Below are 14,838 nucleotides of genomic sequence, written 5' to 3' on the forward strand. Positions count from 1 at the left end.
TCATCAGTCTGCACCTTTGGACTGTTGTAAGCCTTCATATGAAGCATATGGATTATGTCATGTACTTTTGTCTTCCGTGATGAGGGGTCATAACCCTTGACTTCAGATTTGTCATCTGACAAGTGAAAAAAAATAGAATATAGCCCAGAGTAGCACAATTGGCGATTGACCCTAAATAATGAAATGGTGAGGTCATCCACATGAGTGCTAAAAGGAATTCATTAAACTTCAGTTACATGATAAATCAGTCAAATCTAAAGGCTGTAAATTCAACTAAATACTCAGGAATTACATTTATGAACAATTTAAATTGAAAAGAATACATAGGAAATGTTGTGGAGAAGGTGAACCAAAGACTGTGTTTTATTTAAAGAACACTTAGAAGGTGCAATAGATCTACTAAAGAGACTGCCTACCCTACATTTGTCCATCACATTTTGGAATACTGATACACGCTGTGGGATCCAAGGAGAACACCACATTTTGTATTATTGAGAAACAAGAGAGAGAGAGACACGGACATGATATGGGGTTTGGGATGAAATCGTTAAAACAAAGGCATTTTTCGTTGGGACAGGACCTTTTCATGAAATTTCGATCACCAGCTTCCTCCTCATAATGCAAAAATATTTTGTTAATGCCAACCTACATAGGGAGAAACGATCATGATAAAATAAGGACAATCAGAGCTCTCACAGAAAGATATAGCTGTTTGTTTTTTCTGTACGCAGTTCAAGAGTGGAATACTCAAGAATTAGTGTAAAAAGGATTTGTAGAACCCTCTACAAGGCACTTAATCATGATTTGTATAGCAGCCATGTAGATGTGGATGTTTACTATTGCTAATGCTTGGCACTGTAGCACTCTTGGTCTTTTCTCCTGGAGTCAAGAATTTATATGTGAACCAGCTGCCTTACTTCTTTTATCCTGGTGATGAGGTGTTTCACATAGTCATCCTGAGTATCATCCAGCTGAAACAGAAAGAGTGTATCTGTTGTCATTTCATCCACATTACTGTGGAGCAAGAAGAACAGAGTGAAGCCTTAGAACTTGCTTCGCTTTGTTGTATGTGTATGTTACGATGGATGGTAGTGCAGTCCCATTTTTCTGTTCTACATCAATAGATATTTAGAGGATATCTTTCAACTTGTTATTAAAGCATGCTGGGGCCATTAGTCTGTGGATGGTGAGTGGTTGTCATCCTGTGGGTGATGTCACAGAATGAAATCATCCCTGATACAAGCGTCAAGTGGAAAACATTTCCATGATGAGAGGGCTTCACAGGGAGTGCTTCATGCTTTTAAAATGATGTCTTCTTTGAGGAACTTTGCCATTTCTGGAGCTTGGCAGTTGGCACAGTTTTGGTAATAGCATAGCTGGTGAGATAGTGCAGACTTGTATCTATTCCCATTTGCAGCCTTCAGGCGCACCTCGCCAAGAGTTCAATTTCAGTTCAGTATGTAATAAAATGTGGCTAAAATGTTTATGTGAAGTTTGGAATGTGTATTATAGTTTAACACAAGAAAAAACAATGTTCAGTGCTACCTAATTATTTCATACCACATTTTACAACACATTAACCGCATTCAGATAATCCTCAACCAGTTTTATATGTATCTTGTGTAATACAGGTTGCTGCTTCTTGATGATGCCTTAGATCCATTTTGATGTTACTGCATCATCACAGAGATATTACGTGTTGGTCAAAATTAATTTTTTGTATGAGTTTACATTCGTATATGCTCATAATTACAGTTCTATAAACTAACACCATTTAAAACATGAGTATGATTGCTTCTGACTGAAAAATTATCATATCATACTTTTATTAGGGACACAAACAAAATCTGGCTTCAAACCATAAAAATAGCTGTTTTTCTCTGACTTGGAAATATCGGAACTTTAACCGATAATTACTTCATAATTAAGATAGGGAAATTATTCCTTCCATGTTCCTGAAGGTTGTATCGAATGTAAATTATGATGGTACATTACATTTTTAATCCAATATGTTTCCTTGATTCCATTTACTGCTGAGACCCAATGTAAACAATGACAAAACAACAGTTTAAATGCAACTTACTAAAACTTACTAATACAGCATAACCCACATCCTTTCGTCTTTCCCTCTCCTTCCTGAAGAAGCAACCATCGGTTGCGAAAGCTAGTAATTCTGTGTGTGTGTTTGTGTGTTTTGTTCATGTGCCTGTCTGCCGGCGCTTTCCCGCTTGGTAAGTCTTGGAATCTTTGTTTTTAATATATTTTTCCCATGTGGAAGTTTCTTTCTATTTTATTTACATCATTTTATATATATATATATATATATATATATATATATATATATATATATATATATATATATATATATATATATATATATATATATATATATATGTCTTTCCGCTCCTGGGATTGGAATGACTCCTTACCCTCTCCCTTAAAACCCACATCCTTTCATCTTTCCTTTTCCTTCCCTCTTTCCTGACAAAACAACCGCCGGTTGAAAGACTGTTCTTAGTATCCTCCTACAGGCCACCCGCAAACTAGAACAGCATGCCACCCTCCACCTCAAAAAACTATCCAATCTCCTGGTTTCCCACCTCCGGAAAGGCAACTCACTCATCCTCCACAACCGTTCCAACAAACCTCAACCTCCTCTCATTGCACACAGACCCAGTCTCTCCCATCTACTCAATCTCCCACTTCCAGCTCCACTCCCCCCAACACCTCAAAATTCTAGTCAACACAATCTGGAACCACAACGCCCCAATTCAGTAGTTAACCTTTCCTCCAAACCTCTCTCCCAACCCGAAACCTCTGCCCTATCCAAAGGCCTCATCTTCAGCCCCACTCCCAGGTTTAACCAAACCGCCCTTGTCAAAGATTTACTGTCCTACACTCGTAGTCTCTGCTGGAAATATCACTTTGCCACGAAGAAAAATAATCCTGATCCCACTCCTAATGATCCAACTCCCCAAGACACTATACAAATTGAACCCTGCCTCGAACAGTTCCGTCCTCCATCACAGCGGGACCCACCTCCTCTTCCTCAAAATCACCCTCTCCAAACCTTCCAGGAATTTCTCACTACCAGCCTTGCCTCTCAATCTTTCTTGAAAAACCTTAATCCTACTCCCAACATCACCACAGCCGAAGCCCAGGCTATCCGTGATCTGAAAGCCGACCGATCCATCATCATTCTTCCAGCTGACAAGGGTTCCACGACCGTGGTACTTGATCGTTGGGAGTATGTGGCTGAGGGACTGCGTCAGCTTTCAGACAACTCCACATACAAAGTTTGCCAAGGTAATCCCATTCCTGATGTCCAGGCGGAGCTTCAAGGAATCCTCAGAACCTTAGGCCCCCTACAAAACCTTTCACCTGACTCCATCAAACTCCTGACCCCACCAACACCTCGCACTCCTACCTTCTACCTACTTCCTAAAATTCACAAACCCAAACATCCCGGCCGCCCCATTGTAGCTGGTTACCAAGCCCCCACAGAACGCATGTCTGCCTACGTAGATCAACACCTTCAACCCATTACATGCAGTCTCCCATCCTTCATCAAAGACACCAACCACTTTCTCGAATGCCTGGAATCCTTACCCAGTCTGTTACCCCCGGAAACCATCCTTGTAACCATTGATGCCACTTCCCTATACAGAAATATCCCACACGTCCAGGGCCTCGCTGCAATGGAGCACTTCCTTTCACACCGATCACCTGCCACCCTACCTAAAACCTCTTTCCTCGTCACCTTAGCCAACTTCATCCTGACCCACAACTTCTTCACTTTTGAAGGCCAGACATACTAACAATTAAAGGGAACAGCCATGGGTACCAGGATGGCCCCCTCGTATGCCAACCTATTTATGGCTCGCTTAGAGGAAGCCTTCTTGGTTACCCATGCCTGCCAACCCAAAGTTTGGTACAGATTTATTGATGACATCTTCATGATCTGGACTCACAGTGAAGAACAACTCCTGAATTTCCTCTCCAACCTCAACTCCTTTGGTTCCATCAGATTCACCTGGTCCTACTCCAAATCCCATGCCACTTTCCTTGACATTGACCTCCTCTTTACTGTGGCTCACATAGTGTCTAAGAAATGTCTAACAAATTACTGGACACCTGGTCAGTGATACCTGCATCTGATTTTATCTAATCTTCATGAATCCCAAACCCCAGATGACCAGTTGTTGGAGCATCATAGAAAAACTTAAGGATAACTGGCTGTAGATGAGCTGGGATGACACACAACTATTTCTGTGACACGCAACCATTTCTGCACCTTTGGATCATAGTTCATCTCTACAGTGCTCCATTAATGAATTAGAATCCTCCTTTGGTCAGTTAGTCTTTCTTCAAGACTTCTGTGTTTATCATCAGTGCTCATTCTTTCCTCTGTTCAGCAACAATATAATTTATTGCAGCTGTCACTGCTGCTGTGTTCCACCAAAGGATTCCTGGAAAGGCAGTCAGTGTCCTTGTGTTTGCTTACATTTTTATACCACTGTGATGCTATACTCCTTACACCTCAGTGCCCATCTTCCCAGATGACCCAACAGATTCTTTAGGCTAATCAACCAACAGAGAGAATGGTGATCCATTTGTTTATAAACCATTCTGATTTGCAAAAAAAAAAAAGATAAGTGTTATGCCACAAGTAGGAACAGGATCACAGCATATGGCTCGATCTCCATGGGTTTTCTTACTCTCATATTTCATGCAACTGGACATTATAAGGTGAATTTACATACTACTGTGTACACACTACTTGCTCTGGTCAGTGTAAATTAAAAAAAACCTGTATTGCTCATTGGTGCCAATCCTCAAAAAACAAAAAACCACAGCCTGTTATTGTCACAGTACTGTTACTTTCTGAACATGCCTCTTAGCTCATGGGGGATTTGCATCTCTGGTGGCCTCACCTCCATAGATGGTTGTCTCACTCAGTTTTTGTAACACAGCAGCTGGGTGAATGGCTGTTACCTCTTTTTGGCTATGGGGAATCACTATGACATGCTGGGGTTGCAACCTGGCCTTGCCCATGGTACAACAATGGACTTTGTCATGCAGGTTGACTGTAATTGCCTACAGTTGACTGATGTGAATAGAACTGTTGTGATATTTGGCACCTGACAGTGTAGTAGTTCTCAAAAACTCTCCTTCTTTCTCTACAGTAGCGTACAACATGCCCAGGACATCCACAGTGGAAACACAATAGTGTGTTGTCCTCTGTTCTCCAAATCTCTGTACTTCTGTGGAGCATAAGTTGGTTGTACATAGAGATGGTTGTACATGCATTGGTGCTTGGTTCTTGTCTGAGGGTTGCGGCATAACCCAAAGTTCACTGAGTCCATTCTGCCTGGTGCGTTTGGCTATCAGTGGATATTGCTGCTGAAGGTCAATGCACCTCTTAGACATCCTCCATTACCTCCTGACTTAAAGGATCAACATTCATGACTGTTATTTATTGTGTATTCTGTCCGACTTTTTTGGCTGCACTATACCTCACTATCTTGTCTCTTGCTATCTGGTGTATGAGAATGGGTGAGTTCTAGTGGTTTCCCCAACTGCCATGGGAATCGCTTTTGATAGTCAGTCATACTTCTTCTGTCCAACTCTTTCTGTTGCATTTGCTTGATTAGCTTTAATCAGTAGATGAATTGTGACACCCTTTACCAGAAGTGCTTGATACATGACTTACTGACTCCTTTCATCAAGTATGGGATTCTGTTGCCTTCTGTCATTTGGATTCATGATTTGGCATAGGGCCAAAACATCTGTATGTATGACTCTGTCATTTCTCCATGACATTGGACCTTGTTCTTCAGTTGTTCTGCTGTGCAGGCTTTGCTGATTGCCACTAAACGTTTTCTACAGTGCTGCTTGAAATTTATCCCATTTATTGAGCTTCTCCATGTTGTTCTTGAACCACCAATGGGTTGTGCAGTTGTGACAGGGCAGCATGCACACACAGTGTCTATCAATTGGCCTGAACATGCAGTTTGTTAATAACAGTACGTTTCCAATGGTATTAGCAACTCTGATGCTATATGTTGACCTGTTCGGCCTTTCAATCCTCTTACCATGTAACTGGTCTTTACACTGGCCCACTGAGATACTCCTGCTATGACCTATATTTTATGTCAATGGTGCAAATTATTCCATCAGTACTGACTGATATCACCATCACCTCTTCTAAGGAAATACTTTATAGTAGTAGGTTCTCGTTTAATGGGACTGGCAGACATTAACTGAGTAACTGTGGTAAGTAAGTCTGCTCATAATCTCAGGCAATAATGTATTTTTCACAGTTCAACATATCATTCATGTCATCCGGAAAACAACTAGCAGTATTAGCACTGCAACTAGTCACTCATGAGTGCAACTTTGTCACTCATATCTCTGGGCTTACATTACATCAGTGTCAGAAATTACAGCACCTTTTCTCTATTGAAAACTCTAGATCACTTAAAGAGCATGTAACAGGCTTCCAAAATTGGCTGTGGATGTTAATACTGTCTTCAGAACCCAAAGTCGCTTCACCAAAAATCATCAGTCTTGTAGATAGTCTACATACCTTTTTCTCAACCTCATTCAATAAGTGATTCTGTTTCTGTTCAATAAAATAGTCTGGGTAAGATTTAACACAGTGAGCAATCTATCACAAACACTTTTGCAACAAACTGCTTCTCAGCACAGGTTTTAAATTTCCATTAATAACACCTTCTGTTCAGTTTTTATTCATTCTTCATAGTACATTTATTCATCAACATAACAATAGAAACTCTGGTTGCCCACACATATTAGTGTTGCTGAATACTATGGAGACAACTAGGCAACAACTGATATATGAATTAAGATCATATAAATGTTTTCATTTTTTTTCTTTTTCTGATAAAATAGAAATCTTTTTTAATATTAATCAAAGGCCACTGCACCAATGATGATATCTATCAGCCTGGCATGGCTATTGGCTTCACATGTATAGTGACCAGCTTTCAACAATGCTGTACCTTGTTGCAGCAAGTCCTCCACTGTTGCTCCAGCATCCTCAAACCCATGTAACAGAAAGAACCAACAGTGCAGGTACACACTATTTCTAACATAAATCTATATATATCACAGACATACACATTTTTGATAATGACCTGATAAAGCTTAACTACCTTTCCTTCAATATGAATATTACAAACTTCATGTATTAGAGGTGTTACCACAGAACATGCTTCAAACTGTGTCACTGAAGAAAAGTAGTGCCGGCTAAGGATTTGCTATATTCTCTCATGAATGATGGCACATACCCTCTCTCCAGCAGCTTGATACATGGCTATGACACAACTCAGACATTTTATGTTAGACTTACCTCTAAGCCACCATGTTGATTCATGATTAACTATACGGTCATTAACTACATTTCCTTTAATATGAATTTACATACTTTGAATATTCAGAGGTCTTACCACAAGCCATGCATCGAAATGCATCACTGAAGAAAGGTAGTGCTGGCCAAGGATGTGCTATATTCTCTCATGAATATCAGCACACCACTCAAGTGTAAGAACACATTTTCAAAACATATGATGTCATTCCACCTGTTGTATTTGGTGACTCAATTGAATCCTTTGATCCATTTCCCCAAATCTTGACCAGCATCTCTGGAAAATGCTGATGGATGCCTGATTTGCAGCTGAGTTACTGCTATTTTGGAATCCATCTGTCTCCTGAATATAGGGATATTAAGAATGATGTACTGCTTGTATTCCAGGTCCTGCTTTTTTAGGCAACAGTTGTTATGTAGAGACATGGTCATATAGACATTTGAAAATAACCGGCATCTCCACCAAATAGTGTCATGTCGAAACCAAAATCAGCTCCAAATCCAAAGGGAGGGTCATCAATTAAATATAACACTTAAAACTGAACGCATATTTAGTACTAACACCAAAATGCAGTCAGAACAGATCTGGTGTATAGTTCTCACCAAATCTGTGATATTTTTGATAAAGCGAAACATGTCCCCCAAGTGTTCTAAATGGCAAGCAACTATTGGAGCATAGCATTTGTTCATTGGCTATGGACGTGGTGGAATCTGGTTTCCTGAGCTGAGGACTGCACAACTTCTTGATAGCTTTAAGTTGCCTTGCAAGTCTCTCTAGAGCTTTATGGATGTAGAAAGGTCACAGTGCTTCTCTAACTGTAAGCTCTGGATATGCGTCAGTGACCACTGTGTGGCACAGAGGCCAAAATGTTGTGTGGCACAGACAACAGGGATCTTCGATTAATCACCCAGGTCATGAATATGTTAAAAGCCTCTATTAAATCACTTTAATGTCACTGTATGCTGATGAGAGGTGTGGGTATTGAGTCTTAACAGTTGCTAGCTGGAAGCTTCTGGGGAACCTGGTGCATCTCATTGTATAATACTTACTGAAAGCAAGTGGTGCTCTGCCTGGTTGGATGTGTACTTCTCTGGCTGTTTATGGGGTCTGCTATGAAGCCTAAACCCTTTTCTTGTAGTTTGGTGGTCTGTTGGGCAGTATTTACACCCAAAACCCAAAGAGACCGCCTGATACATCTTTGAATGAGGGTGACAGCAGTAGTACTAACTAGACTACATGCTGTAATAAATAATGTGCATATTGTTGTTATATGTGTTGAAGGTTACTTGGAAACACTGTGATCTTTCTACACTCCTGATCAAGATGCTGAAAGCTATCCAAGTAATCAAGTTGTTAAATCCCAAAGTAGCTTGAGAATGTGCTGTCAGCAGTGAGCTTTATTACATTATGAATGTAGAAACCAGAAAGCTCCAACAGGAATGTGAAAGCAAATAGCTCACTGAAGTTAAGGATTTCATTAAATGAGTTGATTGTGAGCTCCAGAAGTCAGCATCATATAATCTGAGATTTAACATACCAATGTTGCCTGAATATCTTGCTTTTTCTGAATTAAAGTTAGACCTTATGTACCTAATGCAATGTGGTGCTTCGACTTTAAATGCTTTGGTCATACCATCTTGGGCTGCAACAGTCAGGCTACTTGTAGAAGATGCAGCTCTGCTGTCCATGAACCCGATGTTCAATTTACTGCCCTGCCCACGTGTGTCATTTGTCCTACCTCATCTAGTTTGGAGCAAAGAATGTCTTGTCTTGCAGAAGAGAAGAAAATCCAGAAGTTTAAAGAACACTGTATATCTCATACTCTCACTCAAAGAAGATGTTTAATGCTTCACAGCCACCAACTTTCATGTAATCATTTGCTTCAGTGTTGAAGCAACCTGTACAAGTGTTTGCATCCAAAGGTTGACAGTTGAGCAGAGGACATCTGACTGCAGTTGTCAATGTAACTGCAAACCTGAATAGCAAGTCAAATAGCCAAGCATTCCTATGTCAGAAATAACGGGGGCAGCAGAACCTATTCAGAATGAATAACATCTTGGCAGACAGAAAAAGACAACCAAAACCATCTTTTGTTAAAACAACCTAACTACCATCTACAAATTCCAAGCTGGGGATGAAAACCAACATACCAAAATGATCAGGTCTGAAGCCATTACACCATGTGCCCTTTGTCCTGTCTGATGGATTAGTCGATGACCATACTATTGATGTTATGCATGTTGAATCTGCCTGAGGGATTGTAAGTCCCTCAAGTAACTCAGCCCTCCCTCCACTCTGCTGCAGTCTGCCCCATGGAGTAATGACATGGGGGAAACCTCAAGGTTAAGATGGCTTCCGTACTTCACTGGAACTTGAATGAGTTTGGAACACATGTGGATGAATTGCGTCTATTAAATTGTGGTAGACCAATATGTATCTCTATTCAAAAGACAAATTTTGAATTATCTGATGCCCTTGAACTACATGCCTAAGTTTTCCACAAAAAGGATGACATCAGTGGAAACAGAGCTAAAGGAGAATGGCTACTTTTGTAAATAACACCTACCACTCTTCACTTCTCTCCCTCACAACCAGCCTGTAAGCAGTGTTGTATAAGTGCATATGCATCATGTGTTAGTTAGTTGGTTTGATGTTTCACAAATCATTTTGCATGGTAGGTTGTTGTGGTGTGGAATGATTCATTTTACCTTCACATTGTAAATTAATTTGCACATATGGGTATATTCTGAACATTTCTGAGCGTTTTTTTTCCAAAAATAAGAAAAATATGCAGATGTTGTGAGTTAGTAAGTAAATCCTACCCACCACCTTTTACACACTGTAATAATAGAAATTCTTCTATAGAATAGAATGAGTTGTCAAGGACAAACTCTCTCCATTTGTTTTCATATTTTACTCTGCTGTCCATCAGAAATTTTATATCACTGAGTAAATGATCAAAGTTTTTGTTGCAATATTGCGCATCCCTTTTTGCGCTAAGGACAACCTTAAACCTTAACATGGAGTAATGTATATCATTTTTCCTTCTGGTATTATAATTGTGTACCTCATTGTTCCTATTGAACTGTAGTGGATTATAGATAACAAACTTCATGAGAGAATAAATATTCTGTGTAGCAGTAGTCAGAAAGCCCAACTCCTTACACATATGTCTGCAAGATGATGCTGGGTGAATTGAGAGTAGATTCACTTTACCTGCCCCCATACGAGGTGCAAGACGAAGGAGTTCTCAATGAACTCCGTACTTTGTGCCCCCAACTGTTCCTCCTCTGTGGTGATTTTAAGGCACACAATATCCTTTCAGGCTCTGCAACTAGTGGGATAGAACAGTTGACAGTTATCTCATGTCCTCATGTACATGTTCATTGAGCATGAGGCAGAACACACACTTCAGCACTGTAACAGATTCATTCTCTTCTATCTATTTCTCAGTATGCTCTCTGCCCCCCACACACTGTTCAGTGGCTAGTGGTTGATGACTTGCAATCAGGTGATCACTTCCTGATCTGGACTCATCTTCCAGTGAGATTGGTGCCCGAAAGAAAGCCTCCTTGATGGATGTGCAGTGGAGTAGACTGGACACCTTACAGCAACTTGCTGTGTTTGAACACTGGGACAGCATCCAGGAATTGCTGGACAGTATTACCAAAACGATCCACCAAGCCACTGAAGCATTCATTACACAGTCTTCAGGCCAGCTGAAAAAGCAACAGTTCCTCACCACTATAAATTGTTCAACTAGTAGTAGTTGAATGGGAAACCACCAGGAGGGTTTATGGGAGAGGAAGGAGGTGCCCAGTGGCAGCTGTTATGGGGAGTGGAGGCCTCCAGACAAACCTGCAAGGCATTGCTCAAACTGCAGCAACCTATTTTTCCACATTACCGCCACTGCCAATCAGGATTCAACTTTCCGTCACTACAGGACTGCTGCTGAGAGGGGCAGATGGGACTTTGATTATACTGCTGTTGAAGAAAACAACTGACACTTCTAATCAACCCATCCCCTCACTTCATTCAATACAAAGTTAACCAAAAGATGAATTTTTTTGTTTTTAAAGTAATATTTCTTCATCTGATCTATCAGAGTGATTAGTCAATAACACAACTATGCATCCACTTCTCATTATTAACATACAGTAGATTTGATGGAAAAGGTCGCTTTTGAAATGAACACTGGCTATAAAATTGACATATTTGTATTTCTTCTCATCACAAAAGTTAACATTAAATATCTGTTATCATTATAGATCTATTATATGTCTATTAACATTAAATGTCTGTTATCTAAGTAATGTTAAATGATTGAGTAACTGCCTTTTATATGATAGTTTACATTTTTAAAAGTCCAAAGATACAAAATGGGTCCACAAAATATTATAGTAAATAATAAGAGCAAAGAAATTTCAAATAAATATTCCTGAACAATGTATCATTCCTAAAAGTTTTCAAAGTGAGCATAAGATATGGAAATTTCAAAGAAACACAGATAAAAAAGGGGTTTATTAATCAGAAGCTGTATCATCAGTTATCCCCTTCATCATGTGACAGTTGATTCTGTTTCATCTGCAGCTCATGACCCATCACCTAATTCTGATAGGGTCCATTATAGGATGTTATGGCATTCAAAGGGTGGAGCACAGAAATCCTCCTCAACCTTTCTAACCTCATTTGGGCATCAAGACTCTTTCCTTCTGGAAGTGGCTATATGACAGCCTATCTTTCCATGGCAAAACTTAATGGGTACTTTCATGAAGTTGTCAAACATTTGTCATATCAAAACTCCTCTCTCTTCCTCAGTATTTCTTCACATGTGTGACAAAACTGTTGTATCGAAGTTCATGGTGTATTAAACTTCTTTCATTTGTCCCTTAATACATTCTTATACAGGTTGAAATCAAATGAGGTACTCTCGGTGCAATAGAGGAGTAACAGCTTCAAAATATATCTGCAGTACAATGGTTATAATATGTGTAATAACTGCATCAAGATTCAGGATTCAGGATAGTACATTCGATAACAACATTAGTAGTAGCAGTAGTAGTAGTAGTAGCAGCAGCAGCTTTTCATCCGTAGATCTCTTTTTACAAGGATATAGAACATGTCAAAGTATTTTCAAATTTAGATCAATTTAAAATAAGCTAATTCGTGGACACATCTATTTATAGACTTCTAGTTAGAGGCAATCATTAGATTTACTCCTGCTGTACAATACTACTTAACTAACTTATTAAATAATGTAATGCCACATTGTTCACTCATATCTCACTATCAGTCACTGCACACACTATACATACAATGTTCCATAACACTTCACTCACTACACACACACACACACACACACACACACACACACACATACATACACACACACACTGGTGATCTCTGGGCCATTTTCTGTACCGCAACTTCCCATTTGCTATCCTGAAAAACTGAGTCAGCATCCCTCCATAACAAGTGAGATGTTGAGCTCAGAAAGAGGAATAGGTCTTAGTATTGTGCTATGCATAACTTGGGGGTAAGTATTTCTAGAAAGGAAAAAAGCAGGAAAACACATAAAGTGAAGGTGCTATGTGGAATGTTGGGTGTTTTATAATCATTATTATTGTTATTTATTTGTATAATTTTTTTTTATCAAACACCTATTCTGTTTTATCTAAGTAAGCCTTCAATGTATAAAATGTATTGCATAACAGGTACTTTTTAGCTGCCTTTTTAAATAAGTGTATTTTTGCAATTTCTTTAATCCCTTTTGGTAATTTATTGTACAGTTTTATTCCTTGGTAGAAAATGCTATTTTGAGTTTTATGTTTATTTTTTCTTGGTATATGTAAGTTGAGTCTATCTCTTGTTGCATGGTCATGGATAGAGCTGTTTGTGCAGTAATTATCAATGTTAATTTTGATTTGTACAACTGACTGGTAAAATCCCCAGTGTTCTGAACAGATGTTTACAATGAGCTCGACTAGTATTTTTGGTTATTATTCTTACGGTTCTTTTCTGGAGTGTGAAAACTGTGTTCATATTTTGTGCATTTGTTCCCCAAAAAACAAGGCCATAGCTAAGAATTGAGTGTACATGTGAATAATATGTAACTAAAACACCCTGCATGTTACACACTGATGATATGATTCTAAGGGCATAACATGGTGATGACATTCTGTTTGCAAGTACCTTTGTGTGTTCACACCACTTCAACTGAGAATCAATATTCATTTCTATAAATTTTGCATTTGTTACAGAGTCTATAGAGGTGCCATCTACATTTAATTTAACATTGTCATTTTTCCTCTTCAATTAATTTTCTTTATGTTCAATGCAACTTTATTACTTATTGACCAACCATAAACTTCCTTGAGTGATTCATTTGCTTTCTTGGCAAAGAGTTCTCTTGTTTTCTCAGTGACTGTAATATTGCTGTCATCAGCGAAGAGGTTTTATCACCATGAGTAACACTATTGGGAAAGTCATTGATGTATACCAGGAACAGTATTGGTCCTAATGTGCTCTCTTGGTTATGATGAGTGTTTTACTGAATGTTTAGATCTACACTCCTGGAAATTGAAATAAGAACACCGTGAATTCATTGTCCCAGGAAGGGGAAACTTTATTGACACATTCCTGGGGTCAGATACATCACATGATCACACTGACAGAACCACAGGCACATAGACACAGGCAACAGAGCATGCACAATGTCGGCACTAGTACAGTGTATATCCACCTTTCGCAGCAATGCAGGCTGCTATTCTCCCATGGAGACGATCGTAGAGATGCTGGATGTAGTCCTGTGGAACGACTTGCCATGCCATTTCCACCTGGCGCCTCAGTTGGACCAGCGTTCGTGCTGGACGTGCAGACCGCATGAGATGACGCTTCATCCAGTCCCAAACATGCTCAATGGGGGACAGATCCAGAGATCTTGCTGGCCAGGGTAGTTGACTTACACCTTCTAGAGCACTTTGGGTGGCACGGGATACATGCGGACGTGCATTATCCTGTTGGAACAGCAAGTTCCCTTGCCGGTCTAGGAATGGTAGAACGACGGGTTCGATGACGGGTTGGATGTACCGTGCACTATTCAGTGTCCCCTCGACGATCACCAGATGTGTACGGCCAGTGTAGGAGATCGCTCCCCACACCATGATGCCGGGTGTTGGCCCTGTGTGCTGTGCAGCTAGCGCCATTCGACGGCCAACACCGCGGTTCCTGGTGTGTCCGCTGTGCTGTGCGTGTGATCATTGCTTGTACAGCCCTCTCGCAGTGTCCGGAGCAAGTATGGTGGGTCTGACACACCGGTGTCAATGTGTTCTTTTTTCCATTTCCAGGAGTGTATTTGAAGCATATGTTATCTCTACTCTTCGTATCCTATCTGTTAGGTATGATCAAAACCAGTCATTAGCTACCCTTCTTATTCCTAATGCTTCTA

General features: G+C 39.9%; 1 protein-coding gene across 1 annotated transcript in view; it reads left to right on the forward strand.

Annotated features, from left to right (window-relative positions):
* Nucleotides 1-14,838, forward strand: part of LOC126282194 (putative helicase MOV-10) — a 461,728-nt gene that overhangs the window by 388,594 nt on the left and 58,296 nt on the right. The gene's annotated exons all lie outside the window — the stretch shown is intronic.

This window comes from Schistocerca gregaria, chromosome 7, assembly GCF_023897955.1.
Source record: "Schistocerca gregaria isolate iqSchGreg1 chromosome 7, iqSchGreg1.2, whole genome shotgun sequence".
Classification (NCBI taxonomy): domain Eukaryota; kingdom Metazoa; phylum Arthropoda; class Insecta; order Orthoptera; family Acrididae; genus Schistocerca; species Schistocerca gregaria.